Source organism: Narcine bancroftii, chromosome 6, assembly GCF_036971445.1.
Source record: "Narcine bancroftii isolate sNarBan1 chromosome 6, sNarBan1.hap1, whole genome shotgun sequence".
Taxonomy (NCBI): Eukaryota; Metazoa; Chordata; class Chondrichthyes; order Torpediniformes; family Narcinidae; genus Narcine; species Narcine bancroftii.
Window position 1 is genome coordinate 8,325,441 of NC_091474.1, and position 11,067 is coordinate 8,336,507.

General features: G+C 40.3%; 1 protein-coding gene across 1 annotated transcript in view; it reads right to left on the reverse strand.

Annotated features, from left to right (window-relative positions):
* Positions 1–11,041, reverse strand: part of LOC138735672 (dnaJ homolog subfamily C member 5) — a 34,686-nt gene extending 23,645 nt beyond the window's left edge. The window contains exon 1 of the mRNA XM_069883854.1: positions 10,827–11,041. The gene's annotated coding sequence lies outside the window, so the exon portion shown is untranslated. The remainder of the gene's footprint in view (positions 1–10,826) is intronic.
* Between the last annotated feature and the right edge of the window lie 26 nt (positions 11,042–11,067).

An 11,067-nucleotide genomic window follows, 5' to 3' on the forward strand; every position in this document is an offset into this window, starting at 1 on the left:
CACTTAATTTTGGCAATGCTTAATGACTACAGGAAATGGGAGCAGTACCGCTGGGGTAAGCCATACCTGAACCATGTTGAGACTGTTTTTTCTGCAAATCTCAACTAGTAATCAGAGATCACTTTAAACAATGGCAACAGATTAAAGTAGAGATGATGTGGTAAACAAAAGAATGGTTATGCCTTGAGAAAATGATAAATAGATTGATAGGAAGGCCTTGGATACAAATTTAAAATGAGCAGACAGAGGGAAAGAAATTACAAATTTGATGGTTTTGCATTTGAATGCATGCAAAGCACACGAATTGATAAAGCAATTATAAATAAACATCAGATTACCATTACAGAGACATTGTGGCTGGACCACATATATGAACACTCGATACTTGTGGGAATATTACAATTAGAAAGGTTGCAAAACATGGTGAAAAAAAATTGGAAAAAAGGTTCTAATTAAATAAATTGAATGGCATGTTTGTGCAAAGGACAGGTTATCCACATCAAAAAAAAACAGAATGCAAAAACAATTGGATGGAAATGAGAAATAAAAAGGCAAGAAGTAATTTGAGGGACTGGTGTACAGGCCCTTCCTAACTGCAAACAGGAAAGGATGAAGTGTAAAGGCAGAAATAACGAGAGTTCATCAGAAATTTATTCCAATAATCAAGAACCGCTGCAATTCGCCTATTGTCGCAAGTGCTCCACAGCAGATGCAATATCACGTGCTCACCACTCAGCCCTGAATCACCTCGACAACAACAATAGATATCTGGCTACTCTTTATCAACTACTGCTCATCCTTCAACACCATCATTCTCTCAGTGCTGATCAACAAGCCACAAACCCTGAGCCTCTGCATCCCTCTCTACATTGGATTCTCGATTTCCTCATTGGAAGTTCACAGTTAGTATAAACTGGAAACAATGTAACCTCTTCAATGACAATCAACACAGGTGCGCCTCAAGGATGCACGCTTAGCCCACTGGTCGACTCACTCTACATCCATGACTGTGTGCCTGGGAACAAACTAAATGCCTTCTACAAACTTGCTGATGAATTACAGTAGAATTAGAATTACAGTAGAATTACAGACAGCAATGAGAAAGCATCATGAAGGAGATAGATTAGCTAGTTGAGTGGCACAACAAAAAAACAAATTTGCACTCAACGCTAGCAAAATTAAGGAGCCGAATGTTGGCTTCAGGAGGAAATCAAGAAAACACAAACCAGTCCTCATCGAGGGCTCAGCAGTGGAGAGGGTCAAGAACTTCAAATTCCTGGGTGGCAACATCTCAGAGAATCTGTCCTGGGGCATCCACGTCAATGCAATTACAAAGGCTGCTCACCAGTCTTGACTTCAGAGGACATCTACAAGATGCAATATCTTAAAGAAAGGAGCCTCTATACTCAAGGACCTCCACTACCCAGCTTGTGCTCTCAGGAGCAAGATACAGGATCCTAAACATGAGCACCCAACAGCACAAGGACAGCATCTTCCCCCGCCATCAGATTTCTGAATGGACCATAAACCACAGAAATAATCTCACTTTATCCTATTTTCTTGCACTTTTTTTGTAATATAATTTATAACAATATTGGCATTGATACACTGCTACAAAACCATGAATTTTATGGGATGTTCTTGACAATAAATTCTGATTCTAAAGATGAATCCAAATGCAGATTAGGATTTTTTTAAAAATCATGAGTTCATAGCATTTTCACTATAGTTTATGAGAATATGTTTTCGAGCCTGCTGGAGAACAAGCTATAGTAAATCAGGTATGTTACGAGAGGATTAAATAATAAACTGGCTGTCTAAGGTGGCAGCAGGAGAGAAAAAAAATCAGACAGAAAATTGGACAGTGTTGGCAGATAAAATTTAATCCCTACAAGGTGATGTACTTTGGGAAGTCGAAGAGGCGCAAGACATACAGTAAAGGTACCAAGGAATGTTGATGAACAGATGGATTTAGGGGTACAGACCCATCATTCCTAAAAGCACTGACACTGGTAGATAGGGTGGTGCAGATGACATGCTTGACTTTGAGTCACAGCACAGCAAGTTGGGATATTATGTTGCAACTTTACAAAACACCTTTTAGACTACACTTTGAATACTGCGTGTATTTCTGGTCACCATACGATAAGAAAGCACTGGAGCACAGAGGATATACACCAGGACGTTGCCAGAATTTGAGGATCTTTAGTTGTGCACACAGATTGGACAGGCTGGGTTGGTTTACTCTGGAATAAGTGGAGGAATGACCCGATTATAAACAAAGCAAGTAGATAACTTTTTCCTATGGCAGGAAAATTTAAAAAAAGGGCAGGTTTAAATGAGTGGAAGGATGTAGAGGGAAAAGTTTTCTTAAAAAGTGTTGATCTGTTTTGAAAACAACATACCGATTAATATCTGGAACTCATTGCCAGTGGTGGTAGTGGTATGTATCTTTCTTTCTTCTTTCTTTGGCTTGGCTTCGTGGACGAAGATTTATGGAGGGGTAAAGTCCACGTCAGCTGCAGGCTCGTTTGTGGCTGACAAGTCCGATGCTGGACAGGCAGACACGGTTGCAAGGGAAAATTGGTTGGTTGGGTTGGGTTTTCCCTCCTTTGTCTTTTGACAGTGAGGTGGGCTCTGCGGTCTTCTTCAAAGGAGGTTGCTGCCCACCGAATTGTGAGGCGCCAAGATGCACGGTTTGTGGCGATATCAGCCCACTGGCGGTGGTCAATGTGGCAGGCACCAAGAGATTTCTTTAGGCAGTCCTTGTACCTCTTCTTTGGTGCACCTCTGTCTCAGTGGCCAGTGGAGAGCTCGCCATATAACACGATCTTGGGAAGGCGATGGTCCTCCATTCTGTAGACGTGACCTGCCCAGCGCAGTTTGATCTTCAGCAGCGTGGATTCGATGCTGTCGGCCTCTGCCATCTCGAGTACTTCGATATTAGAGATGAAATCGCTCCAATGAATGTTGAGGATGGAGCGGAGACAACGCTGGTGGAAGCCCGTAGGTTGACACAAAAAGACATGACAGAAGAATGCTTACCAGTGGGATGAGCATAGATGGACAAAACGGCCAGCATGATGGGGCAAATGGCCTGTTGCTGTGATAGTAAAGGTACAGCAAATAATTTGGAAAGTTAGTCAGCACCATAGCTCATGAGAATGAATACAAAAGTTGGACTGTTATACTTCAGTTACACAAAACAATGGTAAGACTCAAAAAAGAGTACAGCATTTGTTTTCTTATTTAAGGCTGATGGAAGTTGAGAGGTTTACTTGGAATAGGTTGCCTTGCAGGGAAAGGATGGACATACAAAGATTATATTGATTGGAATTTAGAGAGACTGGCAGAGGGAAGCAGAGAGACAGATCTTCAAATTTTCAAAGATCTTCAAATCCTTCCTATTAAGACTCCTCAGAAATTGAGATAACCTGGAACTGGAAATCAACATTTTAAAAACAAGGGATTATCCATTATTTTGGAGATGGTATTTATTGGAACATAGAAACTGACCCTTCAGGATACCGATTTTGCATCAGCTATCAACAGACATTTAGCCTGATTCCACTTTATCCTCCCTATATTCTCAATCTCCCTCCAGATTTAACAGCAACCTATACTAGAAGCAATTTAAGTGGACAATTAGCCAACAAACTCTTATCCATGAGATGTTAGAGGAAATCTGAGCACCAATCACAGGAGAAATGTGCAAGCTGTACACAAAGTGAGGACTGAATGTATTGGTGAAAACTTAACTGGGAGAGGTGGAATTGAAGAGTTCTGATCACAATCTGATCAACCGCAATCCAAAAGAATGGCAGAGCAATCTGAAGGGGTTGCTTCGAGTTCTCTTGCTTCAAAATCATAAAAATATTTTCTCACATGAAAGATGAGAAAAATGTACTTGGTCAGATAGTTTCAAATTTAATGGCTTCTTTTGATTAGGTCCATTGCCACATAGTTAACTACGGATTAATGTATGATGCACAAGCTCAGTTTCAAAGTAAATTTTACAACAAACGTTGCAACAAAGTAATGGTTAATTATCTATCGAGTCATTTTCATATTTACGGTTGGCAGAGGTGGGGGGGGGTGGGGGTTGGGCATGGATTTACTTCAGTTGACTGGAGATCAGAAATTAAAAGTTAAATTTCACCATATCACAACCATAATCAGATTTTAATGAAGTCGATGCAGTTTACTCTTCCCATAAAGCGTCATTAACTTTGGGGAACATTTCAGAGGAAAGTTGCCAGCTTAAATTACAAATTGAGGCATCATAACCATGTTAGACAAAACTCAAATCAGACATGATTCTATATAGAAAAATAAGCATTGACTAATTAAAACAAATATTCTCAACCTATGAGAAAATTATTACGTTATTTTTGTTATACACACAATTACAATGTACATATGCACTGAAATTCTTGCTTGTTGCAGCCAGACAGGTAATTTGTTTTAAAAAAATCCTTGAATGGTCTATATTTGGATGGAAAGAATAAATATCCTCAGTTACATATGTGCAAGAATAAAGTGTTTCAATACTGCAGATAGGTTTTTGTAAGGGGAGGTTCAAGAGCCTAATGACTGTTGGAAGAGAGGCAATGAAAACTTCAGATTAAAGATTCAGAGTATACAACTTTTGTAAAATGGCAGAGCTAGGTCAATGCCAAGGTACTCCGCTTAATAGTGGACCACTGATCATACCGGAGAATCTTTTGATCGTGTTGGCCAGGATGTGCATTAGATGATAATCGACTGAAATAATTGTAAGAGCTGGACTAATTTCTGCCCAGAGCAAGGATATGTTGTACAAATAGCTGAGTCTGCAACTTCTGGAGCAGTTTCAGTTGCGTAATGGAATACAAGAAATTCGACGTTACTCTCTTGCAAACCCCTTTAACTTCTTCAAGGTAACAATTGTATGTTAAATTATGATGACCATGATGTTAAAGTTGAGGGGACAAATTTGATGGACCTAATGCAAACAAAGGTATTAATGTCAATAGTACAATGGAAACCATGGAAATGGTGGGACAAGGGGTCAATTTCTGCATTGTATATATGATTTTTATAATCATAGATGCGATGTAACACATTCAGGAGAAAAATTGATTTTTAATCAACTGCTACAAAACTCATTCTTTTTCAATATTCTTTACTGAAGAGCCACATCAAAAGAGTACATATTAAAAATAGAAAAGCGCATTACACTTAGATCATACCATTTCATCCAAGATACCCTACACTCTCAAACAAATTATATTATAGTAATATTTTATTATAAAAAGGAAATCTAAACACTACCAAAAAACTGTTTGGGAAAGGAATAAATAATTATTAAAGTAATAAATTACCTTATTAGTCAACACATTTAGATCAAATCAGAGATTCTGAAAATAATTCATAAGAGGTCCCCACAGTGTTTGAAAATTTAAATTCAAATCGGTTATTGAGCATCTCATGATCTAAATTTAAACATGACATCACATGGCCATTGAGTACGAGTCGGCAGAACAACATCCTTCCATCTGAGCGACACTAGCCACAAGAGAAGCAAAAGCTAATACGTGCAAATCAGATGCTGTTGCCACTTTCTCCAACAATACAAAACAAGGCAGTTAAAGGATTAGGCTTAAATTCAACTTTTAGAAAGTTTGAAATACTTCATTCCAGTATTTCAAGATTCTGGCATGTCCAAAACTCAGAATTAATGACACATCTCCATTGTTGCATCTATCACAACAAGGAGATGCATCTGCATTAAAAAAGAGATAATTTGACTTTGGGCATGCGAGTTTTATGGACTACTTTAAATTGTAGGAGGGAGTGGCGGGCACATAAAGATAAGGTATCAACCAATTTGAAAATTATATTCCAGGTTATTACAGAGATTAAAAGCTTCCCAGGCTTTTTAAATTTTATCTAAAGGAGCCTCTCTGATTCCCAACAAAATGTAGTAAATTGTATATAAAGATCAATAATGAAATAGCAATACATAAATATGCGGGAGAACTTAAGCAGGACATGCACCATCCTCTGGAAATAGGTCAAATGTTGGTTACCTTTTACTTTATTTGGATGCTGCACAACCTGCTCAGTTTTTCAGCACATTTATGTACCTGTATTGCACTCAACCCCAGCATCTGCACATTTTCTTGTTAAGAACGGAGTTCATTGGAATTAACCTGCAACTATTATAAAAGAATATGATCGAAATACTAAGGTCAAATACCATTCAAAAAGTAAAGTTAAAATTTCAGACTGATAATTTGTCTCCATCATGAGAAACTTTTAGAAAGCAGGCATATTTAAACTTGTAAAGAAGAAAACTGTTAACTTCAATAAAATATAAAGTAGCATGACAAATAATATGAGTACCACACAACTTTAGCCTTGTAAAGTGCATACTGTTACACAAGACCTGTTGAAACCTAGAACAGGATCTTTCTGTAAGAAAGTCCACATGGTTAAGATTCCCATTTCACAGCCTGTCGCAACTATTCACATGATCTATAATCTGCACTTCACCAAAACATCGAGCACAAGTTTCGAGAACAGCATGGCGGCTTTGGTTCTCATTTCTTGCAGCTGCGCTACTAAGAAAACAGCTTCTTTAATAGACTCTAGTATTTTCCCATAAAAATATTCTTTTAAAGCCTTTTCTTGGTGCCAAAATTTATAGAAAATGATGCAAACAAAGCAAATCTATACAATCTAGCAACAAGAGGAAAACAAAGAATGTGTGGTAAGATGGAGACCCAAGAACATGTATGACAGATTGGCATTAACTAAGAGGGTAGTGAAGGCTTGTTAATGGGAACTAATCTGGTTGCAGGTGGTATGGATAAGAGAGAAACACTTACTGTGAGACACAGCAATTACTGAAATTAAGAAGTTAATTTCATTAGGTCAGGCCATTTTTGTGGAGGGATAAACGGGGCTTAACCCGAGGCTAAAAAACCCAAATGATACTTTTACCATTGTTATTGTATTTTTGCACATACAAAAACAGTTAATTTATTTCAGAATGCATGCTTTCAACTTTCTTCACCTCCAATACATAGATCACAAATAAATAATGGCAAATGCTGGAAATCTGCAGCCAGATGTAGTGGTGGAAGCAAATACAATAATAGTGTTTAAGAGGCTTCCAGATAAATGTATAAACATGTAGGGGATAGAGGGATATGGATCGTATGGATGCAGCTCTTTAATTTGTGCATCACGTTTGGTGCAGACACATGGGCTGAATGGCTCATTCCTGTGCTGTACTGTTCTATATCCTATAGGTGAACCAATCCTACATTAAATGTAGAATAAACAAGTATTGTACAATTGGCACACATTTAGAATTTTTACCCATTTATGCTCATTCACATTATTAATATACAACCCAGTCATGTACCTCCCGCAAAAAAAAAACGTCATTCAGAATTACGAAAAATGCAAAGTCATTTTCACAGTTTGTAATAATGATGAAATAAGCCAAGCACAATGTACACCTGCCTTTAAATAAAAACTTTTTGGAACTATAGCAATCTCCAGTTCTGCTGTGGTATTATTCTGAATCAAATGGTTCAAGATATTTTTCACACCATGCTCAATTTACTCAGGAAATGCAAATCAGCTTCATAAATCAACATTTAACAGCAAAATTTAAGATATGGAATTCGAGCTGTTTGCTGGACGAAAAACAAATGCAAAATGATAAACTGTTTGAGACTGTAACCTTGCACCCAGATTCAAATTTTGTTAAGAAACTGCCAACTGAAATCCTGATACAAAATGTGCATTCTTTACTGCATTAGTAAATGTTTAACTCAAGAGAAAACTGTACATAATTCTCAGTTTGTTTCACAACTTCCATGTGTTGCTTTTTATCATACCTTGACAAAATGGGCAGGACCAAAATCTTGGTTATATATCTTGGCTATTGACAAAGTTTGGATCTGCTGACTTTCTCCAGCACTTGTGTATTAATTGACACATTTTAGATGTCATAAAGGGAAGCAATGGAAAAGATAACAGCTTGATTAAAAGGAAAAAAGTTTGTAGAGTCACTTGTACATGTCGAGTAGCAGTTCCTGATATTGTTTTGATGATCCAGCTAGATTTGATGGTATTTGCTTTGCATCCTGCCAACCTGCATTCTGGGAACCGATTTAGTTACTCTTCAGTGTACTCTTTCATTCCCAAGTATATCTTAAGGACTTGAAACATGGAAAACTTTCAAATGTGGTCCCACCAAGCACTACATAATTGTAATACAGTTCAACTTTTCTATTCTTGTACTCAATGGCAACAAATTCTCTTTGAATATCAACATTTCCCATTAAAAAAAACTCTGCTTGTTTTGTGGCCCACAGTAGATGCCCTCAATTTTTTTTCTAATTTTATATTCGATATGTCACATCCTTTGCCCACTTATTTAGTATGTCAATATCCCCCATGTAGCCACCTCATAAATATATCAGCAACAAAGTTGTAAAATTATGACATTTAATCCACTCACCCAATTTATTGATTTAGTGTACATATAAATACAAACATGTGTTATTTCCAGATTAATCCTGAAAACCATTAACAATTTAGTCAGTACATCACTGAAAAATTAATTTATTTTCTTTTGTTCAAAAGCATGTTAAATGCTAGTATGGAAAAGAGGCTTCATAGAAAATAGAGATGAACTGTGTGGGAACATAATGTGAAAAATGAAGGTTATCCACTTCAATCAGAAAATTAAAGACTATTTAAATAATAAGAGATTGGGAAATATGTTTAAAGTGGACTAGAATGCATTTAAATACAAGTAATTGAAAGAAGACACAACTACTCTACAGAATTGTGAATATCCACTATTATTTTCTTTCTGGTCAATTGAACTTTGTCAATAGCTTACAATAGAAACCATGATGTACTGAGTTTTATTGCTAAAGAATACAAATTCAAGAACAAAGATGTCTTACTAAAATTATAGACTTAGGGAGACCAATCTGGAAGCTTGTTCATAATTTTAAGTGTTGTTATTCAAATAATGGAGAAAGTGCAAAGATTTAACAGACTGGTTCTTGAAATGGGAGGTTGGTCGCATGCATGCACTGAGATTTGAGTAAACTAGACCTGGATTCTTTAGTGGTGAAGGAATGCAGGGCTATTCAATTGAAATACAAAATTCTTAGTTTGATCATGCAGATAGTCGGAGAGGTTAGTCTTAAAATACACGGAATACAATTTAGTTCTCAAATGAGAAAATAGTTCACTACTCCAAGGATGGTAAATCTTGGAATTCTCGATCCTGCAGACTCATTGAATTCATTCAAAATAGATCTCAGAGAAATCAATGGCTGATATTCTCTCAGCAATAACACTGCCGTATCCTCTTGAATGGTGAACAGACTCAAGGGGCAAATGTATATTCATTTTGTTACGATTGAATTGGCAATTCCAGAAAATTCAAACGCAACACAAAACTAGTACCTGCTGCTTCAACATATTGCAACTCAAGTTTAAACTGTTTGCCAACCTTGACGACAAATGAATTACAAGTTGTGGCAAGGGTATGTTGACATGCATCGTCCAACAGTGAAGATGAAGCAACTTGAAAGTTAGCATTTTATTCTGGAGAGCCATTTCTTGCATCACAAGCAAGAAAGCATGTCATGCTGTTATCCTAATTACAATAAAGCAAATGTCTAATCTGGAAAATTGTGCTCGCTATTCTATTAAAGGCAAAAGTAATTGAAGTCGTTTTTTTTTATAAAAAAAAAACCCCTTTCAATGACTGCAAAGGAATTGTTAATGTATTGGATTTCATGAACCATTGATGGGGGGCGGGGGGAAGAAAAACCTCATCTCTCCTCTCCAACCCAAACTGGATCCGGCAGGGATTACTCAGCCCTCGGAAGGACTACGGTATTATTGGAAACCTGACGGAATATAAACGCCAGGCGCACCGTGAACAATTTACAATTGCTGACCATCGCCCAATGACACCCGAACCGTGTGGGAGAGGAGATTCTCCCTCGCAGGTTGCGCGAAGGCAGGGGGGAAAAAAAATCTGCAATGCCGCTGTTCCGTCTGATCGAAACCCGGGGACTTCCCATTCAGAGGCATCTAATCGCCGCCTCTTCCTCTATAAATCACCGCAGGGAGTGGGGGGGGTGGGGGGTAGGGAGTGGGGGGGGTGTAGGGAGTGGGGGGGGTGGGGGGTAGGGAGTGGGGGGGGTGGGGGGTAGGGAGTGGGGGGGGTGGGGGGTAGGGAGTGGGGGGGGTGGGGGGTAGGGAGTGGGGGGGGTGGGGGGTAGGGAGTGGGGGGGGTGGGGGGTAGGGAGTGGGGGGGGTGGGGGGTAGGGAGTGGGGGGGTGGGGGGTAGGGAGTGGGGGGGTGGGGGGTAGGGAGTGGGGGGGGTGGGGGGTAGGGAGTGGGGGGGGTGGGGGGTAGGGAGTGGGGGGGGTGGGGGTAGGGAGTGGGGGGGGTGGGGGGTAGGGAGTGGGGGGGTGGGGGGTAGGGAGTGGGGGGGTGGGGGGTAGGGAGTGGGGGGGGTGGGGGGTAGGGAGTGGGGGGGGTGGGGGGTAGGGAGTGGGGGGGTGGGGGTAGGGAGTGGGGGGGTGGGGGTAGGGAGTGGGGGGGAAGCAATGAAGCCGCCAGCCCAGCCGAGTCGGGGCCCGCGAAGGGAATGGAACCCGTGGCCAGATCCACGAAGCGCCGCAGATTTCCAAGCGCGGTCTGCGGCAGTGGGTCAGGCTCAACGCCATCATGCATCGGCGAGACCGCGCATTAAATGCCGGCACAAGGACAAGACGGCCGCATTTCCTGACCTCGCGTCGGTAATTCTCGGCGGGGAGTTGGATCTTGGTCAGCCGCTCAGGACCTGCACCATAGCCGGCAGCCGTTCCCTTCGTTCGCTCGCTCGCTCGCTCGCCGCCTTCACTTCCTTTTCCTCTTCCCTCGCCGAGCCCGCGCACGCCCGTCCGCTCGCGCCCGCCGCCGTCGACGACAAGGAAGCCGCTCGCTCACTCGCGCACCGCACTCTGGGAATGCGACCGTTGAACCGAGTGA